The sequence below is a fragment of the Leptonychotes weddellii genome, chromosome 14 (genome assembly GCF_054177405.1).
Source record: "Leptonychotes weddellii isolate Sample4059 chromosome 14, ASM5417740v2, whole genome shotgun sequence".
Lineage (NCBI taxonomy): Eukaryota > Metazoa > Chordata > Mammalia > Carnivora > Phocidae > Leptonychotes > Leptonychotes weddellii.
In genome coordinates this window covers 24194605-24222216 of record NC_138382.1, presented here as the reverse complement: position 1 = coordinate 24222216, position 27612 = coordinate 24194605, and the positions used below count along the sequence as shown (strand labels likewise).

At 41.7% G+C, this 27612-nt stretch overlaps 1 protein-coding gene and 1 long non-coding RNA gene across 15 annotated transcripts in view; one reads left to right on the top strand and one right to left on the bottom strand.

Moving 5' to 3' along the window:
- Window positions 1-27612, bottom strand: part of AOPEP (aminopeptidase O (putative)) — a 335871-nt gene that overhangs the window by 226343 nt on the left and 81916 nt on the right. The gene's annotated exons all lie outside the window — the stretch shown is intronic.
- Window positions 17011-18287, top strand: LOC145717001 (uncharacterized). Its single transcript, XR_014139960.1, has 2 exons — window positions 17011-17092; window positions 17941-18287. It is a non-coding gene; the product is annotated as an uncharacterized LOC145717001 (long non-coding RNA).

The following is a 27612-nucleotide window of genomic DNA, read 5'->3' as shown; positions in this document are numbered from 1 at the left end:
CCTGTATCTCTTAAACAAATAATACAGTATATGTTAAAAAAAAAAAAAGAAGAAGAAGACAGTAGGAAGGGAAAAATGAAGGGGGGGAAATCGGAGGGGGAGACAAACCATGATAGACTATGGACTCTGAGAAACAAACTGAGGGTTTTAGGGGGGAGAGGGTGGGGGGATGGGTTAGCCCAGTGATGGGTATTAAGGAGGGCACGTATTGCATGGAGCACTGGGTGTTATAAGCAAACAATGAATCATGGAACACTACATTTAAAATAATTAATTAATTAATTAAAGAAAAAAATCACTGAAAATAAAAAAATAAAGACTCCTACTAAATATTTCTCTAAAAAAATATATATATATATTACCTGTTTAGAACTACAGTAACATTTCATGTGTACAAAAAAAAAACCCTTTCTTATCTAAATAAATGGCAACCGGTTTCCAACTAAAAAAGAAGAAAAAAAGAATATGTGGTCTGTGTGTGTATATATATGTATGATGTGTGTATATATATGTGTGTGTGTATGTGTGTGTATATATATATATATATATATATATATATATATATATATATGATGGAATATTACTCAGCCATCAAAAAGAATATAATCTTGCCATTTACAACAGTGTGCATGGAGCTAGAGAGTATTATGCTAAACGAAATAGTCAGAGAAAGACAAATACCATATGATTTCACACATACGTGGAATTTAAGAAACAAAACAGATGAACATAGGGGAAGGGAAAAAAAAGAGAGAGGAGGGCAAACCATAATAGACTTAACAATAGAGAACAAACTGAGGGTTGATGGAGGGAGGTGGGTGGGGGGCTGGCTAAATGGATGATGGGTAATAAGAAAGGCACTTGTTATGATGAGCACTGGGTGTTATATGTAAGTGATGAATGACTAAATAAAAAAAAGTTATATATTTTATCTATTAAAAAATAAAAAATAAAAGGTGCAGAGGGAAAAAAAAAAAACATTTATCAGATAATTCCAGCAAAAAAATAAAAAATAAAAAGGAAAATTCTCCAGGCCCAGATGGTTTCACTGGTGGTTTCTACCAAATGCATAAAAAATAAATAACACCAATTCTACACAATTTCTTGCAGAAAACAGAAGAGACAAAACCCAGAAAAACAAAAAAACACTTCCCAATTCAGTTTGATAAGGCCAGAATAACCCTGATATCAAAACCAGTCAAAGATAATACAAGAAAAGAAAACTATAGGCCAATATACCTCATAAACAGATACAAAAATCCTCAAAAAATATTAGTAAATTGAATCCAGAAATATAGAAAAAGAATCATACACCACAATCAAGTTTGGTTTATCCTGGAAATGCAAAGGTGATTCAGTATTCGAAAATCAATGTAATCCACTATACTGACAATCTGAAGAAGAAAGCCCACATAATCATATTGGCTAATACAGAAAAAGCATCTGACAAAGTTCAACATCCACTCATGTTAAAATTTCTCAGCAAACTAGGAAGAGGAGAGAGTATACTCAACCTGGAGAGGACATTTACAAAAGCCTACAGATAACATTATAACTAATGGTGAAAGACAAAATGCATTTTCCTTAAGATTGGGAACACGGCAAGGATGTTTACTCATACCAATCCTATTCAACATCATATTGGAAGTCCTAAATGTGCACATAAGGCAAGAAAAGGAAGTCAAACAAATTACAAAAGAAGAAATAAAACTGTCCTTTTTTACTGACTCCTAGAACTAATAAATGAGAAATAAGGTCTCAAATAGAAGGTCAACCCACAAAAATAAATCATATGTATATATACTAGCTATGCAAACTGAAAACCAAAATTTAAAAAGAATATACCAGTTACAGTAACTCTAAAAAAAAATGAAATACGTAGCTTTTGATCTAATAAAACAAGTATAGGATCTGTATGCTGTATGCTGTAAACTACAAGACACTGATGAAAGAAGTGAAAGACCTAAATAAATGGAGAGATAAGCCATGTTCATGAATTGGAAGACTCAGAGTAAGGACTCACAGTAAAGATGTCAACTTTCCAAGTTTATCTCTAGATTTAATGCAAATCTGATCTAAATCCCAGGGTTTTTTGTTTTTTATTTTTTTTGTAGGTAAGTTAATTCTAAAATTTATACGGAAAGCTGAAACAATTAGACTAGTCAAAACAATTTTTAAAAAGACGAAAGTTGGAGGAATCATACTACCCAAATTTAAGATTATAAAGTCTTCAGTAATCAAAACAGGTATGCTATCGGAGAAGGGAAAATCACACAGGTCAATGGAAGAAATGAGAAAGTCCAGAAATAGACCCACAAAAATATGGTCACTGATTTTTTGACAAAGGCGCAAAGGCAATTCAATGGAAAAAGGGTAGTGTTTCAACAAATGATGTTAAAACATCATTGGGCATACATAGACAAAAAAATGAACCTTGACCTAAATCTTACATCTTACCAAAATTTTTTCTCAAATTGATCACAGATCTAAATATAAAGCATAAAACAATTAACTTTCAAAAAAAAAATAATAGAAAATCTCCATGACCTGGAGTTAGGCAAAGAATTCCTAGACATAACACAAAAACACAATCTATAAAGAAAAGACTGACAAATTGGACTCCATCAAAATTAAAATCACTTGGTCTTTGAGACTTTAACAGTATCTTGAATAATATCAGGGAATGAAAAGACAAGCTACAGGCTGGAGAAAATATTAGCACATCACATAGCTGACACACTACTTACATCTAAAATAAATAATGAACTCTCAAAACTCAATAGTAGGAAAACAAACAACCCAATTTATAATAGGCAAAATATGTGAACACATACTATACCAAAGAAAATAAGCATATGAAAAAATGGTTAACATCATTAACTGTAGGGAAATGTAATGAGAATCCACAATAAGATACCACTACCTACCTAATAGAATGACAATCATTTTTAAACTGATAATACCAAGGGTTGACCAGGATGTGGAGCAAGGGGAACTCTTGTTCATTGCTGACGGGAATGTAATATTGTAAAGCCACTTTGCAAGAATAGTTAGGTTTCTTATAACGTTAAACATACTCTTTAACATATGACCCAGCAACCCTTTTAGATATTTACCCTAGAGAAATGAAAACTTACGTTCACACCAAAACCTGTATATGAATGTTTGTAGGAGTTCTATACATGTCTAAAATTATGTGGCAATTACATTTTCCCCAGAAAAGGTGCATGTACACACTTGCAAATATGGGTGCATGCACACACATGTGCACACGCACACAAACTAGCAGGGAAGAAAAGTCATCCAAATGTATGCAATCTTATCAAGGCGCTTTCTCCTGTGGATAAACACGCCCAGCTACACACCTCTATCTACTCTGCACCCTGTATCTCTGACCTCAAGATCCCCTCATTTGGGATTGACTGATTTTGGGGTGAAAAGAGAACAAAGACAAAAACAAAGAATGACGAAAGAATCCAGAAAATCCCACTAAAACATCAAACAAAGGAGCCTTTGAACTCATTGCTTGGAAGAGACACTAGGACTAGCCATAAATACAGAATTGCCTTGGCCCTCTACTCCTCCCGCCCCCCACTCACCTGCTCTTTGGATTTTTACACAGATACAGTTTCAACTGAAGCAGAAAGAAAAAAAGTTCAAGCACTGTGTTAAAGTCTTTGCTCTTGTCTGGTTAATAGAGCAAAATTTAAAAATAAACAGGAGTCTCAATGCATTTCTTAGGAGGCTTTACACCTCTAATTTAAGTCATTGGGGAATGCAGGAAAGCAAGTTAGAGACCATGAGAGCAGTAGGACTTCCTTATTTTAAAGGAGAAAAAAGAGACTTATTGGATGGTTGAATATTTTCTGTGCCCTCTTCCATCAATCAGTAAATTCTCTCCAATGTCCTCGCCATTTCTAGTGATGTAGAGACTAAAGGAAAATACTGGCCAAAGTTAGGAAGGCACACACCAGGGATGACCACAGAGCAGACAACAGTTGAGCCAAAGCAAAACCCAGATTACATCAGCCCTGTTGGAGGGAAAATCACTCTTGTATGTCCTGTGGTGGCCTTCCCCTAGCTAGACTACTGTCCATCTAGTCTATTCTGCTTATTCATTTACATATAATAAAATGCACTGGTTTAAAGGGTCTATTTTGATGAGTTTCAACAAATCTGCACACCCACGTAACCACCATGGATGGTCAAGATATAGAATATTTTCCATCTTGCCAAAAAGTTCACTTGTGCCCCAACTCAGTTAATCTCATCTGCTCTCTGTCACCAAAGATTTATCTTTTCTAGAGTTTCATATGAATGGAATTATATCATATGTACTCTTTCATGTCTGGCTTCTTTCAGCATAATGCTTTTGAGATCCAACTATGCTACTAAATGTATCATTTCTTTTTATTGTTGAGTAGGATTCCATTATATGGATAGCACGGATATACCTCAATTTGTTTATCCATGTACATAATGGCGTACATTTGGCTGTTTCTAGTTTAAGCAGCAATGAATATTTGTGTGTAAGTTATTGTGTGGACATACACACATTTTTAATATCTCTTGGGGGACTACCTATGAGTGGAATGGTTGAGTCATTTGGGAAATGTATATTTAACTTATAAACTGCCAAACTGTTTTCCAGAATTATTGTACAATTTTGCATCCCTGCCAGCAATGTATGATGGTTCAGTTGTTCTATATACTTGCCAAACTTGATATTGCCAGTCAGTCTTTTTAATTGTATCTATTCTAATGTGTAGAGGTCAACTGAGGTGTCACTGAGGGTCAGTTTGCATTTCCCTAATGACCAATGATGTTGATCACTTTTCAATTATTTGCTGGCAATCTGCATATTTACTTTTCTAAAGTATCTGTTAAAAAATCTTTGTTGCTTATTTATTGGATTGTCTTCTTCTTGAGTTGTAAGAATTATTTATTTATTATGAATAAAAGTCCTTTGTCAGACATATATATTATGAGTATTTTTTCCCAGTCTGTTGGCTTGCCTTTTTAATTTTTTTCACTATGTCTTTCAAATAGGAAAGATTTTTATTTTTTTTTTTAAGATTTTATTTATTTATTTGACAGGGAGAGAGACACAGCGAGAGAGGGAACACAAGCAGGGGGAGCAGGAGAGGGAGAAGCAGGCTTCCCACTGAGCAGGGAGCCCGATGCGGGGCTCGATCCCAGGACCCTGGGATCATGACCTGAGCCGAAGGTAGATGCTTAACGACTGAGCCACCCAGGTGCCCCAGATTTTTATTTTTTAAAAGATTTTATTTATTTATTTGAGAGAGAGCTTGAGCAGGGAGAGGTGCAGAGGGAGAGAGACAAGCAGACTCCCCAGTGAGCAGGACGCCTGACTCCTGAGAGGAGTGAGAGGGCTCAATCCCAGGACCCTGAGATCATGACCTGAGCCGAAGGCAGACACTCAATTGACTGAGCCACCCAGGTGGCCTGGAAAGATTTTTAATTTTGATGAATTCTTATTTATCAATGTTTTCTTTTATGGGTCATGTATTTTGTATCCTAAGAAATCTTTTCCAATCCAAAGGTTATGAAGATTTTCTTTTATGTTTTTTTATAGAAGTTTTATGTTTCCTTTAATTTAGGTTTATGATATGTTTTAAGTAAATTTTTGTGTATTGCATGAGGTTAGGGTCACTTCATTTTTAATATAGCAATCTAAGAGCTGGGGGGTGAGGAAAATGGGTGAAGGGGATTTTCTTCCAGCTATAAAACAGTAAAAAATAATATATAAATATAAAATATAAATTTATAAAATACAAAAAAAGGAACTCCTGGAGTTGTAATGTACAGCATTATGACTATAGTTAATATATAATACTGTATCATATGTTGGAAAATTGCTAAAAGAGTAGATCTTAAAAGTTCTCATCATAAGGAAATAACTTTTGTAACTATGTATGGTAATGGATGTTAAGCAGACTTATTGTGGTGACCATTTTGCAATATATACAACTATCAAGTCATTATGTTGGACAGCTAAAACTACCATAATGGTATATGTGAATTATATCTCAATTAAAAAAACTTTTTAAAATAAAAGTTCAAACCTTCTACTAAAAAAATTATTTATTTATCAAAATAAAAAATTTTTAATTTTTTTTAAAGACTGTATTTATTTGAGAGAGAGCACAAGCAAGGGGAGTGGCAGAGGGAGAGGCAAAAGCAGGCTCCCCACTAAGCAGGGACACAATCCCAGGACCCTGAGATCATGACCTGAGCCGAAGGCAGACACTTAACTTAGCCACGCAGGTGCCCAAAATATTAATTAAAAAAAAAAAAAAAAAAGGCTATCTAGTTGTTCCAGAACTATTTGTTGAAAAGACTGTCCTTTCCCCCCATTAACTAACCTGGCATCTCTGTCAAAAATGAACTGACCATATATTTGTGGATCTTCTTACAGAATCCCTATCCTTTATCATGCCTCTTCTTTTTTTAAGAATCTATAATGGCTCCCCACTGTCCAACAAAACAAGTATAAAATTCCCATTCTAACATTCAAACTACTTCAACAACTTTCTGGTTTAGCTGGACCTACCTCAACTTTCCCCCTCCCCCCACCCACCCCATTCCCTGAATACACCATTATCAGTGCTGCCCTATCATTCTGGGGACCCCTGCCATTCTTCCTGTCATCCTAAGATGCTCTTCCTACCATCCTTAAAACATCGCCTATCCCTCTTCATCCATGAAGCATTCCTTGATAATTGTATATGTCAAAGATCTCTTCTCTCACTCCCTGTAGTTCTCATTATACTTACAATACATGCCAATATCATACCCTTCAATCCTTAAATGTGATTCAATATTCATTCAACAAAGAGCCACTGAGGCTCTACCATGGCAAGGCATGGCGGTAGGCACTGAGGAGAGAGAAATGAAAATAAAGGGTCATTGCCCAGAGACTTACAGACTAGTGAGGAAAGAATCGAGTAAATTGACAAAAATAATTCATATATGTTTTCTTATACCATTCACTATACCATGTTATAACTGTTCCATGATGTACATCTTGTATCCCTCAAATAAGTATTTCAGTATAGTTCTAAAAGGACTCTTTTTTTTTTTTTTTAAAGATTTTATTTATTTATTTGACAGAGAGAGACACAGCGAGAGAGGGAACACAAGCAGGGGGAGTGCGAGAGGGAGAAGCAGGCTTCCCGCCGAGCAGGGAGCCCGATGCAGGGCTCGATCCCAGGACTCTGGGATCATGACCTGAGCCGAAGGCAGACGCTTAACCGACTGAGCCACCCAGGCGCCCCTAAAAGGACTCTTTTTTAAACAAAACCACAATACTATTATTATACCTTAAATATTGTAATAATTCCTCAATATTATCAACTATCTAGTGTTAAAATTTCCTTGATTATCTCATAAATGCTTATTTATAGTTGGTTTGTCCACACTGAAATCCAAATAAGGCCCATAATTAGAATAGGTTGGTATTTCTCTACATTTCTTTTGGATTCCAATGCCCTTCTTCCTTGCAATTTATTTGAAAAAAAACAGATTTTTGGTCTACAAGATTGCCCGGATTTTGCTCATTATATGCCTGTAGAGTCATTTAATTTGTTTCTCTGTCCTCTATATTTCCTGTAAATTGGTAATCAGATCTAGAGGCTTGATCAGATTCAGGTTGTTTGGTTTTAGTTGGGCAAGAAAATTTCAACAGAGATGAGCTGTGTAACCCCCACCCCCCAACACACCCTTGGTAGGCACAAATGATCATTGCCTAGATCCATTAATTAACTAGGGGTTGCAAAATGCTAATACTCCATTCTATCATCACTTCTTAATTTATTAGCCAGAATTCTTCTATAAAGAGAAACTCCCCTTCTTAACAATTTGATTATGCTGCAATACAGCGTATGCAGGAAAGACAAGATAAATGCTTGATTCTTTCCTTTATCTGTTTTCAAAATAATGAATTCATTCTCTGGCACCGTCAGAAGGTGAGCAATTATGTGAGTTTATTTTTATTATTATTAACTCATGGATTTAAACATGTTTGATGTATTTTAAACCACTGCAGTTACTATTCTATTGATGCTCAAACTGCCCCATTGGGAACTTCTTTAGTTTGGTTCTTGAGTCCTGGTTGCGGCTCCAGTAGTCTTTGGCAGTTTCTTTGTTTTCTGGTATGACCAAAAAAACCACTCCAGGCCCAAGTGGTAAATTTCCTGCCCCAAATTTTGAAACAATCATTTCTCCAAGGAGTCCTAGCTCCTTTTAGTCAGAAATGGTATTTAGAAACCACAAACTGTGTGCTAGAGATGCTCATTGCTATACTATCCTCAGCCTTTCAGTTGACACAGATGCGAGATATTTTTTCTCAAGATGAACTACACGATGTCAAATTCATGACTACAGAGTTTTTACTTAACTTCATCAATTTTACATCCGGATCTTCTCTCTCCCATGGCTTAAATCTCAGTCCCCTAAAGCCCCAACATAATTATTCATTTGCTTTATCTTAAAACAGACAACAACCTCAGAATTAATAATATCATCATCACCACTCACAATATGATAGACCAGAGTAATGCCACCAGAAGTATACAAATTACTGTACTTTAAAGTACTTGGAATAGTTACTTTGTATAATTATGCTGCCAATCTTAAACACAGTTAAGTTCATTTGCTTCATTTTGCTTTTAATTTTTAGGGATTGCTTAAAAAATACTTAGGTTTATAATTATGTACAATATTGTCTTGGTTCCAAACTCAAATCTATAACACAAGGTGTAGTTAAAAGAAGTGTAGCTCCTATCTCTGTCTCTCTCATCCTATTCCCTTCCACTACAGGTAATCATCTTAAGAAGTTTTATCATTTATATTTCCACTGTTTTTGTTAAATACCAAAGGAACTGATGTTTAGTATCAATTTAACAATTCACACTACACACACTTTCTCCACCTTGCTCTTTTCATGTAACAATACATCTTAAAGAATACACAGCCTTAGAGACAGCCTGCATTTCTTTTTACAGCTACCTAGTGCTCCATTATGTGAATGTACCATAATTTCTCTAAATCGGCCCAAACTGATGGGCATTTGGGCTATTTCCAGTCTCTTGCTGTGCCAACAAATAACCTTATACATGAGTATTTTCCTGTTTTTGCCAATGTTTCTTTAGGATAATATCTTAGAAGCTGGACTGTTGAATAAAAGAACTACTTAATTTTGTTAGATATGTAAATTCCCTTCCATGGAGTTTAAACTGTTTTGCATTTCTACCAGCAATGTAAAAGTGCCTGTTTCCCTGCAGCTCCACCAACAAAGTATCTTTGCCATTCTGATAGATAAGAAATTATAGTGGTTTTAATTTGCATTTCTCCTATGATGAGCAAAATTGAGCATCTTCTCATAGGTTTAAGAGATATTTGCATTTCTTTTCTGTGAACTGTTTATATCTGTAGCTCATTTTTCTATATGGTTATTGGGGTTTTTTTTTCCTCTTTCATTTTTAGAAGCTCATTATTTATTTGTCTATGGCATAAAGTGCACATATTTTTTCCCAGTGAGTCATTTGCTTTGCTTATTTTTCTTTTACATGAAAAAAGTATTTTGTTTTCATGTGCTCTAATTTATCAATCTTTCATTTTATTGGTCCTGGAGTTTGAATCCAGAAGTTTTCTTCAGTTTGAGGCTAAAAAACGAATTCACTCATGTTTTCTTCTAGAACTTAACACAGTATATTTAATGATCCTCACCTTTTCCCCTTCAGTCCCTTCGAGTACATAGAAAAAGTCCTTATGTCCAGGCAATTCACGTGTTGAAAGCAGCTCATTTCCCTTTTCAAAATCAAACATCAGATGGAGTTCATGTAGTCACTCTGCTAATGCTGTTCTTTCACACACATGAACCCTCGGATTGTACAGGCAAAGCAAAGGGATGGGGCACAGTTTCTACCGTCCCGTTCCAGTGCCCTGGCATCCATCATGGGCGTGGCCCGTTTTGTCAAGTGCATCCAATTTCGGGATGGGGCACAGTTTCTACCGTCCCGTTCCAGACGTATATCATGTTTCCCATCTAAAACATTTTATCAATAGGCTTTTAGGAGAATGACTTCCACAACTGCAGGCCGGTTTGTGGTTAGACAATGGCCTCACTTCTTTGGATTTCAAAATGAGGCCACAGAAAAGTTCTGATTTTTTTAATGTTAAAAAATATAAATCAGTGTTGTTCAGATATTTGATAATAATCTAAGAGGAAATAATAACCAGGCCTACCTGGCTTTCAATATAAAGCACTGTATCTTATACTTAGTTATATAAGAATCACATACATAGAAAATCAACTCTGTTTGCTCTCTTAACAAGCATTCTAGGTAATCCTCATGCAGGTTTCCTCATTTCCCAGGTTTCCCTGGGGAAAACAAAATAAAACAAAACAAAAACAAACGCTGCTCAAGAGTCTAAATCCTCTGAAAGTCTATCTTATCCCCAAATTTCTTAAATTGCTTTTTTTGTCCCCAGGTTCTGAAACACTCTGACACCAATGACTATTTTGTTGACAGTTGTATCCCGGGCGTCTGTCACAATGCCTGGCACGCAATATGTATATCACACATGTTTGTTGAATTAAGGAATAAAAATCTGGGGCAAATGGGTATCTACATGCAAAGGATGACATTCTCATGCCACACACAAAATTCAACTCAAAATGGATTAAAGACCTAAATGTAAGAGCTAAAGCCATAAAACTATTAGAAAACATAGGTGCATATCTTCATGACCCTGGATTAGGCAATGGTTTCTTAGATACGACACCAAAGGCACAAGCAACAAAAGAAGAAACAGATAAACTGGGCTTCATCAAAACTAAATTTTTATGCTTCAAAGGACACTATCAAGAAAATTGAGAAAGCGACCCACACAATAAGAGGCATACACATCTATCATCTGCTTCCATGCTTCTTATAAAGAGATTCCCCAGCATCAACCCCAAAACCACAGTTCTCCATCCCTTCTTCGCTTGCTTTCTGTCTCTGGTCTTCTCCATTTCTTCTCCTCTTCTTTTTCCTCTTTTGGTTCCCACTCTGTTTCTCCTTTTTCTTATTCTGCGTCTAGGGAATGCAATTTATATTTTTATTTTTATTCTGGATTCTGGGGGTTTTCTTTGCTTTTTTTTTTTAAACATCACGAGAGAATTTGTTTGAGCGTTAAAGAGCCTGGGTACTACAGAGTCTTTGCTATATACTACAGGTCGCCTGCTTCTTGTATACTTATCCAAGGCTTACGAACAGACACACACAAAGTAGGCCTTTGATCCTGAAAACGTAGGGATCCCACTGGGATGAGGATAAATATTTATCTCTATTTGCTTTTTTCTGTTGGGGCCTGGTTTCTGGCTTGCTCAATGTCCTATTTGGCCAAAAACCAGCCAGGTCAGGAAAAGATCACTCCACAGTTCCAGCCTTGAAAACATGCGGGAAGAGCCTCCACACAGTTCCCATATGAATTTTAACAGGGTCATCCGAGTACACTATGAGTGTAAGGAAGTACGTAGGGAGAAAAGACATTCTCTGCACTCACGCTAAGTTAGAGCAGAAAACCAAATATAGAGTATTCTCTTATGAATTTCTTCCCATACCCTTACCTAAGTAAGGACAAGAAACATTCCAGGAATGTTCTAGGACTGAAAAGCTATCTGGTGCCACAGTGGAGGAAGAAGTAAAAAGCATTTGAGGTCACAAAGACCACGATTTTCAAACCCTAGTTTTGCGACCTATGAAGCAAGCCTCACTTTCCTAAACTGCAAAACAAAGATAATAAAAACCTGCCTTACAGAGTTGTTGAAAGGATTTATAGACATCATGTATGTAAAGCACAGGGCCCAGTTTCTGGGACATACCAGCAATTCAATTTTGGTAGGAATATTAGATATGTCCCACTATGTCTCTAGAGCTTCAGGTCACCACCACGTTCCTTGGTCCTAACTGGAAGCCATAGAAAAGAAGACAGGTTGTTCTCTGGCTCTCAAATGGAGACCGGCCTCTTAAAAAGGGCATGTACCCACCTCTCCTGCAAACCATACTAGTTCAGTGGAAGGCAAGATCTATCAAAGATCTATCAGTTGTTAGCTCCACTGGGCATACTGTGTGCAGGGAAGGCACAAAAAGCAGATTCCCTAAGCCACTGCTTCTGCAAAGATGAAGAACGGCTTTTGCACAGAGCTTGGGCAGGCCGAAGTCTGTAACCCCCCAGTGCTGCCATCACCCGCCTCACCACCCAGCACCACTGTGACTCCCCCCGCTTGCACTGTTGGTGCTGCCATGCCTACCACTGTGGCCACCACCACCTCCACCAGCCACAGCAACACCGTCGCCAGGACCAATAACACCTTCTCTCCTTCCCCCATCACAACCACCACTACCATCTGCATCACCACACGGCATCAATCAAAACCCCAGCTGCTAAAGAAGGAATAGCTGAAGGTAAACCTGCTTTACCTGAAGCCTTAAAGAAGGTTCTATTTGGAGAACTTCTGAATCACGTGTGCAAACAGTGTCACGCCCATCTCTCAGCAGGTACAACTATGGCCCCACCTAAAGCCACCTGCTGCAGTAACTGCCACGGTGCTGAAGAGAGACTCCCAGAGAGGCAACCTCCCTCCGCTCCTTTCCTACCCTTGTGAGACACAGAGCGAGGGCTGGGAGAAGGTTGTCAGGCTCCCAAGTGGGTCTCTAACATGGCTTTGTCCCTGGGCTGCTCACTATGTCCCAACAGGCACGGCCCAGAAGGCTAGGGCTGGGTGGGATAAGTGAGTAGCCACAGCCTCATAACCGAAGGGCGGGCCATATTTCTATCTGCCGGGAAGAGGCTGCCGTGTACTCCGTGGCCAGGGGTTTTGTTACAATGACTTGAAGCCCACTGACAAAGGAGGCTCATGTCTTGGAAGAACAAGGCGGGCATTTACTAGTGCCCTGCCTGTCGCCATGAGGAACACTGAAACAATATCCTTTTAAAATATCTTTCACAGAGGGACGCCTGGGTGGCTCAGTTGGTTCAGCGACTGCCTTCGGCTCAGGTCATGATCCTGGAGTCCCGGGATCGAGTCCCGCATCGAGTCCCACATCGGGCTCCCTGCTCGGCGGGGAGTCTGCTTCTCCCTCTGACCCTCCTCCCTCTCATGCTCTCTGTCTCTCATTCTCTTTCTCTCAAATAAATAAATAAATAAAAAATATTAAAAAATAAATAAATAAATAAAATAAAATAAAATATCTTTCACAGAGATTTTGCTCTATTTTCCTTTGAAGGCATAACAAATATCTAAAAACCCTGACCACATTTTAAAAAATGGGTCACACGTTTTTGCTTAAAAAAAAAAAAAAAAGCTATTTTTATTTCCTTGTATCCTTGTAACGTAACAGTTATAAGCAGCTAAACTGAATTTTTAATTACCCTTTTTAAAAGATTTTTTAAGAAGTAAAGGTTATTCCTAGGCTGACACTGAATATGCCAGGTCTGTAGCTAGAAGCAAATTTTTATAGCTGGTTATAAACCCCCAAAATATGAGTTTATACTGGAAAAGCTGAAGCAACCTTAACTCTAAGTACGCCGATGGGCGCCACTTTAATTACAGTCCCAGAATCGAATAAAACAGTCTCTCTTCTACAGTAGCATCACAAAGAACCCCATTAACTCTCCAATTACTAAATGAGGAAACAACATTCTCTAGAACCCAAGCCAAGGAAAAAAGAACAGTGCGTGTTCCAACGTAAAACCTTACAACTGGGCTTCAAAGTTACAGTCTAAAATAAGGAGGCGCTCCCCTGCACGGGTAATGTTTACTTCGCTTATTTAAAATAAGTGAGTGTCTTTGCCAAGGCTCACATAAGACTATTTGTTTAACAAATAAAGATGTGTGTTTCCTGGAGTGTTTCTAATTGGGGTTTGAGATCCCACCTCCTAAGAAATTCTGGGCTTGGATACCTCCCACAGGCACGGTGCCTTTGACCATGTGGGTATCCGTATCGAGGGGAGTGGAGAGTCTGGTGCTCATAAGGGAGCATGCACATGGCAAAATCTACAGAACAAATGGTTTGTGTCCCACCAACGCATCCATCACGCTTTCAACAGGAAAGAAAACTGGGGAAGGTCAAAACGATATCCAGTAGGATTTGTAAATTGAGCTATTCAGTAGGCAAGCAAACTTTAAAAATAGCAACGTGGGGGAGGCAAATTTCCCCTCATCTCCTCCCTTCTTCCTCTCACTCCTGCCTCCCCAATCTGCCCTGCCGCCCCTGCTGTCTTTGCAACAGCAGTGAAGCAACCCTGTTTTCAAAGCCATGCTAACATCTTGGGAAATGCCAGGGCAAAATCAAAGATTCTTTGGCTGGGCGTGTAATATAAAACTTGAAGTTGTTCCTGTTAAATAAAAACAGCCATGTTAATTTTGGTGCCATTGAAAACACAGGAAAATGCTGTTGCCAAATGGAAAGGGGGAAAAAAAGAGCTTACCAAATGGGAAGCAGTTGTATTTTCAAAACTTGAGAAGGGTACATTACAAAAACTCGAGAGCAAAATCGAAAGAGGAAAAAGAAATGTAAAAGAATGGTTGTTTCTCTATTTAATTTTTTTCCTCTATCAAGGTAAAGGAATGCATCCCCAATTCCCTTTAGGAAACAGAGAACTCAAGTCTCCGGGGTTCACTGCCTTGCTCTGTAAATAACAAAACATTTTCTTGCTGGGGGCCCCCGAAGCACCCCGTCCCACCCTTCTGCAAATGCTCTCAATAACACTCCCGTGGTTTACAGATTCACTGAGCTATGTGGCAACCAGAAAAAATATTCTGTACTCAAGACTGTTTTGAGCTGAATTTGACAAACACTTGGAGGAGCATCATCGTAGAGGCAGAAATTATTTATTTTCTGGTTCCACCTGAAAGTTAGCGACTATTCCCAGCAGTGTTTCCAAGTACTTCTGAGTTTTTAAATGCAGTAGATGCCAAACTGTACTTGTAATGATGGGTATAATTGCAAGCGATTCGCAGGAGACCATCCTTGGCTGGTTTTAACATCTTTGAGCAAGAACCAGAAAAGGAGAGAAGGAAAGGAAAGCTAAAGACTAAAGACTCTTGAAATCCTCATTTTAGGTGCATGAGATTCTGGAACATTGATTTGCTGGGCTTTGGGTTTTTGTTTTTGTTGTTTTTTTTTTTTTAATTCATTTGAGAGAGAGAGAGCAGGAGCTCGAGCAGGGGGGGAGGGCAGAGGGAGAGGGAGAGAAGCAGACTCCCCGATGAGCCAGAGCCCCACCCAGGGCTCAGTCTCACAACCTTGAGATCATGACCTGAGCGGAAATCAAGAGTTGGATGCTCAACAGACTGAGCCACCCAGGTGCCCCTGCTGTTGTTGTTTCTGTTGTTCCTAAAAAATGTGTTATGAGAACTTTTTTACTTTAACTGTAATTTGGAGGACAACTGGAATGGTGGTGATTCCTTGTCTTACCGTCTCTTGCTTAAACTGGTGTCCAGACACTGGGGAAATCACACTAGCTATCTTTGCCAAAATTAAAATTACCTTTATCACTATAGCTATTCCTACATGCATTCTTTCCCTCACAGTATAAATAATAAGTAAATAAGCTGAATGTCATCTATATGCCTGGTACTTTATAGCATGTTGGCTGTGTTATAATTGCACGTCAGGTGAATTTTTTTCATAGGTGGTATTTTTTTCATTCCAAAGGCATGGCTTCCACAAACTGACATCTTGGCAGTTCCCCAGATTCTCGGCGAGAGCCATGAGTGCACGATAACCCTGGCCCTGAAACAAAATCCAAGTTAGATTTCCCCAGTTCTGAAGTTATTATGAAATTCTCCAAACTTGAATAAATAGATAGTACCTAAAAATTCACTGCCACTGGGCAGCCAACATTATGGCTCACTCTACACCTCCTTCCATTCTGTGCGCCATGGAAACCCAGGGAAGGACCAAGGCTAAGTGTGGGGAATGACATCAGGATGGGCACTGGACACCCAAGATTCCCATGGTGGGGGGAGGGGGTCTCACCAGGTAAAAGACCTCATTAGATCCTCCAGGGCATCAAGCTAAGAGGAGTTAACAGCTTCTTGAAGGGCTTGAATTCGAATTCAAGGAGAATCAAAGAACTTAGAAAAGTAGTTAAATAAAATGAATTTCCAGGAACACATGCAGACCAGTCTGAAGTAAGGAATGACTAATCATGTGTTAATAAGTAGTAAAAGGGAGCCATAACAGTCCTTAAATGAAAAGCAAGTCAGCTGCCCAGCACAGTTATTAAATACAAGATCTTGGAATTGGTGAATGAAATCATGGCACCAGGGAGATGTGGTTCAGACTGCAGGCTCCACAGTCAGAGACCCAGGTTGAGTTTCAGCTGCATCACTTGGGAGATTGAGCAAGACACAACTACTCTTTTCTGTTTCCTCATCTACAAAATACCAGTAATACTCGCCTCCACCCTATAGCAGTTGTAAGGCTTACATGGGACAACCCATAAAATGTCCCCAGCCCAGTGCTGGGCCTAGAATTAAGTGCTCTATAAACGGATCCTCTATTCATCAAGGAGATACACCTTTGCAGCTTCCTGTGCCTGGTTTGGACTTTTCAATTTCTGGACAATAAAGAGAATTAGAAAGTGATCCAGAAGAACGCAAGTGAGATGATTAAAGAAAAGGCAAACAAACCATAAAAACGAGCTCAAAACTGTCAGGACTATCTAGCCTGGAAAAGCCAAAGCTGGAAGGCTTAGCAACAAACCAAATAAGCAATAAAGCACCCCATTATTCAGCATGGGGTGACCAGCTATTCTGCTGCTGGAGTGGGGCCATGGGAGAAGGTATGTCGCTGCAGCAAGAGGAGCAAGGGTTAGCTATAAAAAAGGACTTCCTTATAATTTTCTTTTTATGAAGAGTCATTTCCTTTGGCCTTAGAGTCAGACAAGCACAAGTCTATTTCCCATCACATCAGGCATCCATTTGAAAGCACAAGAAAAACGACCTTCCATCTGCTGCTTCAGTTTCTAACAAGATCACCACATCCTTAAAGGGGTTCAAGGGTCCTGCCAGGTAGGGGAAGTGACACAAATGACCAGCAACTCCCTTCATGGGACTCTCTGAGCCTCTGAGCCTTCTGCAATGGCTCTCTTTGTCTGTTCCCCCTAAGTAATAACTGTCCTGCCAAACCAGGATCACTGCATTTTGTGTGTGTATCTCTGGTGAGTATGTACCAGGGAGTTCAACAGGCTGAATGCTTGTGTGTGTGTGTGTGTGTGTGTGTATTTGCACACACACAGTGCAAAGGCCTACAGCTTATATTAATTTTGTATCCACTAAAATGGTTACCCTTTAGAGATTAAAAAAAATTATTTGCTATGCTGATAAAGAACATTTTCCGAATTTGTTCTTTAGTGTCATGCCTTATTAAAGCTGAGATAAATCACGTCCCTTGCTTACCTCCCATTGATGTCACCGAAAAAAATTAGATTATTGTAGCCAACATGAAACCATAATGGGGTAGCAGCCTAGGCTCTGCTTACTGTTTAAAATTGAGTTTTGGGTGATATGCTCTACAATTAGGTGGGGGTGGCATATGGACATTCATCTGAACTTAAAAAAAAAAATGTTTCAGCAACTCTGCCACAATCCAACCCATTCCTTGAGAAGCCTAGAAATTCGGTCACGTTTGGTTGTTTCCATATCCCACTACTTTCCACTTCCCTTTCTGGCATTTCATTCCACTTTTTCTGTTTTCAGATCATGCTTGGCCTTCTGCCCAAGTCTGAGGATTAAAACCATTAAAAATCTCTGTCTTCTCAACATCCTATTTTTTTTTAAAAAGAGACAACATTAGCTCTCCCCCCTTCATTTTTTTCTCTACGGAGGTTAAAGAATATTTTCCCTTTTCCTCTTTCAAGCTTTCTGATATGAAACCTGCACAGCGGCATTATTTTGGAAGACTGGTTGCTGACCTTTTGGCCTGGGCTCAGCTCAGCCTCTTGCCTGCCCACCTCCAAGTCTCTGGAGTAAACACTCGGCTGCTGAAAGCCCAGCTGCGGGTCCCTCAACCAGCTACAACCACTCACTCAACACCACGGCGCAACCCAAATAAATAAAACCAATAGCCCAAACTGTATCAGTAATATTTAGTTCTCTTAACCAGAAAAATAAATGGCATTTCTTAATGCTATTTAAAAATGTCAAATATGTACATTCATTTTAAAAAAAAAAGAGGCTCCCTCTAAATTTCCGAAGTTACTGAGAACAGGATGACTACAACTTCACAATTGCTGAAATTAAGAAATCTGAAGAACAACATCATTACCAAACACTGAGAAGAGGATCACCCATCATGTGACTTTGACAAGACTTGGATCTAAGTGAGCAAGAGCCTCACAATGAAATGTTAGGTTTGGGGTGAAGACTGACTATTCTTATTTCCATCCCTGCTTTTGCGCACGTAGGTTCCTCCACGTGTTGGTGAGCCACACAAAAGTGCGGATATTCGACTGCTTTTGAAATGTCCCCCAACAGGAATGTCCTGTGACTCCACCTGTCGTCACAGCACTAGTGGGGGATAAATAAGAGGCAGGCACCTCCCTAACTCCCATGACCGGGCAGGTACATTAACGGAAGCTTTGTATATTCACAAACTCCTCAAAATGCTCCAAGTCCTCCATGCAGCATTGTTGACAACAGTAAAATACTGGGGGAAAAACTCAAAGATCCATATTTTGGAAAAATAAACGGAGAACAACCTCAGAATAGAACACCATGCCACTAAATAAAAAAGAGAGAGAAAACTCACTAAGACTTAACAGTAAAAAGAAGCCCAGGATGTAATGTTAAGTGGTAAAAGGCACAGAGTAAACAGGGTGTGTGCTCTGCCTCGTGTAAGAAAAGGGAGGAGGAGTAAAATCTGTATCATTTTACTAGGTATTTATTATTGCATTTGCACGAAGAGACACAGGAAGTTGTATAAAAAGCTAATAAAAGTACCTAAGGAATGAAGACTAAAGTAGATGGGAACAGAGGTAAGGAACAAAAATAGAAAACAATTTCACTAAAGAAACTTACGATGCAAAGGCCCTTTAAGGTTGACTACTCTGCAAAAGTGTCTTGAGCCATTCCCATTCTGGCCTATGGGAGCATCTCTATCAACCCAGGTGGGGACTATTTACCAAATGCTGTGTGTGCTTCTGGGAGAGGGGCCTTGGGAAGGCAGCCTGAGCAGAGCAGGACGTCACCCCGCCCCGCCGCTGCTCGCCCCCCTCCATCCTGGCCTTCTTTCTGACTCAGGGCCTCTCTGGCTCCATTTGGAAGCGGCAGGTGTGGTGACACAGGGTTTTTTTGGAAGCTTCCATCACCCAGTCCTTTTAAGCACAGGTCAGATAATGCCTCTGACACCACCAAGAACGGACCAGACACAGCTGCCTCAGGAGTGGACAGGGCTCCATCTCTGATCCATAAATGACAGGAAAAGAGGTCAAGATCACAGAGCTTTCTCCAAGTGGTGGACCCAGAGCCCCGGGGGGCTTGGACAGTCCAGTTGAGTTCAGGTGGTATCCCAAATCCCCAGATGACCAGGATTTCTTTTAGATGTGGAAAAGGAACTAAGAAATGAATCTGACCTGAACCAAAGATGTCCAGTAGTTTTATTCTGCTGCCTTCTTCAACTTTTTTGGGGGGGCGGGGGTAAGAAAAGTTAGTATGTAAACTACTAAAGTTCAAGCTACATCCTTGAAGGAAGACCTAACAAGAATGTAGGTGCTACTCTCAAATGCTCCTTCACTGAATTGAGAAATTCCATTTGTACAGTCTGAGTAATCTGGACTCAATGACTTTTCGTAACAAACCGTTCATGTTTTCATGCTACCATGGTAACTTATCACACCTATTTTTATTTTCTCCCTGGAGCTATTATTTCAGAGAATCTTGGACATTCTGGGTTGGTAGGGACCTTAGAGTTTGTGATTCACGCTAATAAGCAGCCAATCCTAGGTGCTTTTTGATCCACAAAACTACCACATTTCTCCAAGCCTACTGAAGCAAGAGACCAATATTTGCCAAGAGCCTACTACTTGGCAGGTATGTTTCACATGATCGTATCTAATGCAAACAGGAGTCCCGGAGGTGAGCGGTCCTGGGGATTTTTACAAATGAGTAACTGGGCTGAGTTTCACAAGTCCATGGCACAGCTGCATAACATCCAGTCCTTCTCACTCCGAAACCTGTGTCTCTTTCCATCATCTCACATGGCGTCCCGCGGGGTGGAAGGACCCATACAGGCTCCAAAAAAGCACGCAGTAACAGCACGATGGTTCAAAAGGCTAACAGAGAAATAAACCAAAGGAAAGGATATTAAGTGCACTCAGTTGCCTGGGGCTTGCCCTTGCTTCGCTCACAACTCACGCATGCATGGGTCTACAGGTTTCTACTCCTCAGCTCCAGCAAACAACCCATCATTAGAATCCACTTGCCCTACGCCTCAGAGGCCAAGAGTCACAGAAGCCTAGGCCCTGATCCTGGCTGTCAGCACCTGCTGAGACTCATCACCCCATAAGATAAACTACTGGGTTGAACAGAAAGCAGAGCTTGCCCTGCCTGGGGGATGGAAAATTGTGGCAGGGGCTAGGCAGAGCGCCTCTCTGAGTAGGAGGGATTCCATGGGGAGAGCCATGGCAGGGCTGGTCCTGAAGGAGGCTGGGCCATGGCAGGGCTGAGAGCTTGTCTGGGAGGTTCAAACGAGGGAGAATATATATGAAGACCCTCTGCAAGCTGTAATCACGTGGTATCACCACTAAAGAGTCGGGAGGAAAAGGATCCCAAGTAGTTGAAAGCCACTGACTCCTCTTTTTTTTTTTTTTTTTAAAGATTTTATTTATTTATTTGACAGAGAGAGGGAACACAAGCAGGGGGAGTGGGAGAGGGGAAAGCAGGCTTCCCGCTGAGCAGGGAGCCCGATGTAGGGCTCGATCCCAGGACCCCGGGATCATGACCCGAGCCAAAGGCAGATGCTTAACGACTAAGCCCCAGGCGCCCCCTGACTCCTCTTTCCAATCCTAAGGTCTAATGCTGCTTTTGTTTGTACAGGTAAAAAAGAAGGAGCCCTTGTACATTAGTCAGGAACCTGGGTGTTAACGACAGAAACCCACCTCAAACAGCTTGGACCAAACAGAGCCCTGTGTGAGGGCTCAGAGACCCATGGGAAGAGCAGGGAACATGAAAGCCATTTCTCACCCATATTTCTGCTTCTCTTCCATTCTCAGAGACCCGGTCCAGTCACTCCCAAACCACACACTCCTCAGCTTCCTCTACCCCTCATTCTCAACTGGGAAATCCCAGGGAGGGACTTGTGCCAATCTTAAGTAACCAGGTTCTAGTACAGAGGTGCCCCAGCGGCAGTGTGCGCGAAGTACGTGTGGTGTGCGTCCCCAGGAGCGAGGCAGTGTGATGCGCTGCCACAGCCCGGGAAGGGTCCCTGGGGCTGAGGAGGACAGGCTGACAGCACTGGTCTCCTCTTGGATCCTGAGTCAGATCTCGGTTGAGACCGCCCCACCCCCTTCCTCCGGCCACCTCTGTGAACACAGTTGGTGGTGGCAAAGTCGGTTAGGTGGCTAGATCTGGGCCTGTTTCTTTCAGACCTTGAAGGACATATTATAAGAGTGATAAGATATACATTTGGTCACAAGAACAAGCACCTTCTTTGTCATCTCTTCTTTTAGAAATATAGAACAGACTTCCTTCAACAACTTGGGGCCTTAGACATGGATGCCAAGGAAGAGGCATTTCCTGTAAATCCCTCATCTGTATCCTCGAATAACTTGAAACTATCCTGGCGCTGGCAAGCACGAGGCTGAATCCAACGGGCTCCTTGCGTTTGTCCATTCACTCTGCTCACCCCAACTTCCAGCACCACTATGTATGGCTCAGAAAGCAGAGGGCAGACTCAAAGTTGAAAAAGATAAATTTCAAACAGCTGCAACAGAGGTGACCCCGGACCACATAGGTAAGGTCAAAATCATTCCCAAACATGTCTCCCCAGACAGCACTGAAGCTGATGAGGTGTCCCCGCCCCTCTACCCCAGGGAAGCTGGTTACCAGAATGGGCAAGGGGCTGGGCTGGAGGGTCCTGGAGGGTCCTGGAGGCTGGCAGGCTTTCTGGGCCCGATTTTCTGCGGTGGCCTGGGGCCTGAGCCCCCTACCAGGCAGTGTGCCCTGCTGAGCTCTGGGGCCCATAATTTCCTGATTGCTTGCAGCTCTGCAAGAAGATATCAAAACCAGAAAGAAATGGTTTGAAGCCAAAGAGGGGTGAGAGAGCAGGGAAGGCTGATTGGGGGTGGAGGGAGTCTGGAGGGGATGGGGGGTGGGTAGAGCCTCAGGGCAGGGAGGGTTAAGCCAAGGGAGAAGAGAAATCAGAATTAAATGAAAACAGCGTTTGTAGCAGGGCCCCTCTCCGTAAAGTCCTGCCATGCATGCATTAACCCTCCATCGATGAAAACAAAATCCAGGGACCTGGTGCCTGCCTGCTGGGGCACATAAAGCTTAGGGGATATAATATCTTCCAGGTGGGTGTGCCCAGGAGCACACAAAGGTGCTTGACAGGTCGTTTAAAACTGACTGTCAAGGTCAAAACAACACCACCTGCAGGTACAACTAAAATGTCTTCATCCATCCCCTCCTTTGGGTTCTGTGTTGTTGTTTGTTTTAAACCAAAGCACAATTTGAGCGGCAGACAAGCCTGACAACTGTTCAAACATATGTACGTGCAACTTATTAGCTTGCAAATGGAGGTATCTGGAGGCTAAAAACAGGGGGTGGGGGGAAAAAGTTAGCTGCCATCTCAGAGGGGGCGAGGGGGGATGTCGGCTGTAAATGGCTGGGCTGGAGGATGAAGGCCTTCATCCAGGGAGCATGCTCCTGATGTGCTATTTGGAAATGCTGTTTTGCATGGATGGGGCACTGAGCAGAGGCGGTTATTATGAAAGGAAGGGGCCCTTGCCCCTGAGATCTGTTTATTTTGCAATTAACCAGGAGTAAGAGAGGCCCCTTCTGAACCTTCTGCTTGCGGGCCTAAAATTTAAACGCCCACCGCTGCCTAGGTGGAGTACACTGCCCAAGGAGTACAAGAAAATCCCAGGCTTATGATCTAACTAGCTCCTACATCAAAAAGAAAATACATGTGGATGTAAATTGCCAAATGAAATTGAATCACCTCCACCCCTGTTCAACATAAAAACTCAAACCTAAATAAATCAAAGAATGTTAAGGTTCTAAGACACTCTGCAGGCGATTCCAAACCAGCCCCTTACTTTTTTAAAGACGAAAACTGGGCCAGGGAGGCCAAGTGACCTGCCCGGGATCCCGGCCTTTCACTGGGCCCAGCTCCTCGGGAACACACCTTCCTTAGGAGTAACAGACAAGCAGGGAGCATCACCACGGAGCTTCTCCTAGATCCTCTTTCCTCTGTCTGACATTCTCACCTGAGAGAAGATGGCAGTGTATGGAGTCTGAGAGTTCCCGGGAGATAACCTGTTCAGAGATGCACCCCCCTCCCCAAAGTCCCCACCAAACACACTGCTCTCTAACACCGGAGCAAAAGAACTTGCACGGATGTGTTAACATTCCAGATGCCAAGCCCCTGCTGCTGACCCACTGAATCAGAGTCTCCGTGGTGGGACCCAGGTTCAAGGGATCCCAGGGTTCTTAGCCTATCCACTGGGGTGCATGAAGAGGTAGAAATTCTTAACTTTTTTTCCTCCGGGTGCCTGAGTGGCACAGTAGGTTAAGCGTCCGACTCTTGGTTTCGGCTCAGGTTGTGATCTTGGGGTCACGGGATTGAGCCCGGGGTCGTGGGATCGAGGTCTGTGTCAGGCTCTGGGCTAGGTGAGGCGTCTGCTTGAGATTCTCTCTCTCCCTCTGCCCCTTCTGTTTGTGCTCTCTCTAAGAAATGAGTAAGTCTTTAAAAATATTTTTTTCTCATCCTTCTAAATTTCTATTTTTGTATTTTTTAGTATACCCAGTATATTAACACTGTACTAAATGTATATAACTTATAAACGCATATAAATATATGGAGGGGGTGACTGTTCAAAAAGAGATGTATAATCAGAAAAGCGTGGGGCCTCCTGCACTGAGCTGTGGGCCCGTCTTCCTCACCCTAAATAAAGCAAGGCCCTTGCCAGGGCCTGACACATGGCAGGCCTTCAAGTGACCCTGATACAATGAAAGGTGGATTCCACAGCCGGCTACATAATGGACTCCAGGATATTTTGGAATAGAATCACTTGTCAAAGGTTTTTTTTTTTTTTTTAGTATTTTATTTATTTATTTGACAGAGAGAGAGATAGTGAGAGCAGGAACACAAGCAATGGGAGTAGGAGAGGGAGAAGCAGGCTTCCCAAGGAGAAGGGAGCCCAATGCGGGGCCCCATCCCAGGACCCCGGGATCACAACCTGAGCCGAAGGCAGACGCTCAACTACTGAGCCACCCAGGCGCCCCTCAAAGGTTTGTTTTGAGGAGGTGGCTTCTTCGAGACCATGATGGTCCCATGGAATGCACACTATCAAGGGGGATCCCTGGGCACGGCATACAGAGGAATACTGCACCTTTTGGCCCTGTCTTCAATAGGCACGTACACACCAGGATAAATCAGGATAATAAGGATATTAAAGGCTTTCTTAGAAGTCCTCCAGCAAAGACTCCATTTTAACTCTGTTTAATCCATTCATTTCCTCAATTAATTAAGCCACAGTTCCTTTTCCCACATTATTAACATTCCACAAAACTAGTCTTCCCTGGAACCTGCTGTAGAAAACCCTAATTCAGACTTTAGGTCTCCTCTCTCCTTGCAGCCACAGAATCATTAGCATTCATCACACCTGCCCACTGATACACATTTACCGAACAAATTCTTGGCTTTGCCCATCCAGGCCTTTCCAAATGCCAGCTTTCCATAGGATGTTCACAAATGGCACATGTGTGGTAAAAGCCAGAACCTGCAGCTGGCTCACTCTCAGAGTAGGTCCTCAGGGTCTCTTCTTGGAGGAGACCAACTCAGAAATGAGGACTGCCAATCATAGTCCCCACAACTCAGCAAACTGGCCTCCAGGGAGCAAAGGCCCAGGGTGGGTCCCCAGGATCACAAGAGCACCCTCTCCTCCTTGCCCTCCCAAGCCCTCGCCAGGGATCCCAAGTATCATTCACACTCTCCTGAAATGGAATTCTAAGATTTCCATTTTATGGTGAGAAGGGGAGGTGGTTATTTTCAGCAAGCTAACTGGGAAAGTGAAGGGCAGATTTGGCATTCTGTCTTCCCGGAACAATGTCTAGACTTTCTGAGGAGTCACCTCTATAAATAGCATGGTTAGTTAACCAAGAAATATAACATGTTCTCCTCTGAGCTCCACTTGGGTTAAGTCAGGGTGAACTTTTGCATTATACCTGCAAATCCTACAAAGTAATCAATTTCTTAAAAAGTAATCCATTTTTTAAACGAGTGCTTCCTTACATCTTTGGCCTTTTAACGTGAACACTACTTTTTAACAAAAGGTATCTGCTACCCTTTTCCAGTTACATTTCAGGGGTGGGGTAAAGCGACAAGGCAACTTCTTACGCACTTTACGCACACAGGCTTCTGTGGCTCAGATGTCGGTGGGTTCCAGGTGCATATTGGCTATAATACAACAGAGGCTATGTTCCCACTAAGCAGAGCTATTCATACATTGTACCTTACTTGAGGACTGTTTCCAGGGTTGGTGTTTCCCCCAAAGGAGTCTAGCCTTCAAAGAGATACGGACACAGCTCCATGCCCACGTATATACGTAACACGGTCCAGAAGCTGGTAGCATTTTGCTCTCTCTGTGTAGTGGTCTGAGGAGTGAGAACCTGCAAGACTGGGAATATTCCAACTCAGGCAACTTTGCACATTGAATTCCATTGTTCTTTTTCACCCAGGGAGTGGATGTTCTACTCAGTAATGATGCTTCTGTGGGGAAGTAAGTGGGAGGGGAGAAAAATAAAAGGCTTTTCTTTGCAATGGAAAAAAGGGAAAGGTAGTGCCGACTGGCCATCTCAGGCTCAAGGGCTGGAAGAGATTAGGGGCCTATGGAAAGAAGAAGATTACAAATGTAGGCAGAGGGATGATTGCTTCAGGAAGGCCTTTCAAAGGCCTGACAACTCCTCTTGAAGGATGGCCCAGCAGTGTTCTGTGAAGGTAGGACTGTCAGTCTATGTGTGTGGAGAACAGTTCAAAGAAAACAAAACACTTAAGCGTAATCTTTCAGAGGGTGAGGAATCATGGCGTAATGATGATAAAATGCTACTTCTGGGTCTGACAAGCAGCGCAGCTGTTTGATGGCAAGAAGATTCTGGCTAAGCCAAAAGCTGTGAGTTCACTCTGCTATTGTTCCAACAGAAGAGAGAAAGAGAGAGAAAGAGAGAGCGAGCCTGGCCCCAGCATACTCATGTGATCCAGGAATTTGCCTGGTACCCAGATTCTGTGGCTGCCTCAAAATGAGCCCGCAGTGAATGCTGAGCTTCAGGTAGACTCCATGACACTATGATTTCCATGGACAGACCCTGAAGCAAATACATATACCTCACGGAGGGTTATATAAAACACTTGCTTAAGTCTGAACCCCAGATTCCAAGAGCCATCCAAGGATGAGGCCTTTCTACATCTCTCTCCGACTTGCTGGCTCTACATGATGTGGGGACATCATAGATCCTCCTGCACCTGTGCCCTGAAGAATGGAACATACGTACACCTTCGCGCTACCTGCCTCTCTCAGTATAAACTGGTATTGTCAAAACTAAAGCCAAGGGCTTTCAGAGTCCCAGAAGAACGTGACCTTAGGAATACCAGTTTCTGTTTCAAGAAAGAAAAACACACTGGGGCGCCTGGGTGGCTCAGTTGGTTAAGCGACTGCCTTCGGCTCGGGTCATGATCCTGGAGTCCCGGGATCGAGTCCCGCATTGGGCTCCCTGCTCAGCGGGGAGTCTGCTTCTCCCTCTGACCCTCCTCCCTCTCGTGCTCTCTGTCTCTCATTCTCTCTCTCTCAAATAAATAAATAAAATCTTTAAAAAAGAAAGAAAAACACAAGAACTACAACACAGGAGAACCTTCTCTATAAGGTAAGAGGGAAACAAAGTCAGATAATTTTCTCAAGAAGAAAAATAGAGATCAGAAATGAAATGGAGATATGAACATAAAGAAAGTGACAAAGCGGATGTTTGGGAGTTCAGCCTCCTGGCGTGGCCCTCACTACTCACCCACGTGTTCATCACTACAGCAGTGGCAGGGGGTGCCAGTAAACAAAGGATGAAAATCTTGCAGGAAAAAGACAAGGCTGGTATGAGCTGCTTTCTATCATTCACACCTACCTACTTGAAAAAACAGAATTACGCTTGAAAGCAGGGGAAAGAAATGCCCCTTCAAAATATTTTTAAAAACAATCCATTCAGAAAGAAATTAGAGAATTTGAGAGTTTGGGAGACAAAGAACAATAACCAAGAAACAGGGCGCCTGGGTGGCTCAGTTGGTTGAGCGACTGCCTTCGGCTCAGGTCATGATCCTGGAGTCCCGGGAT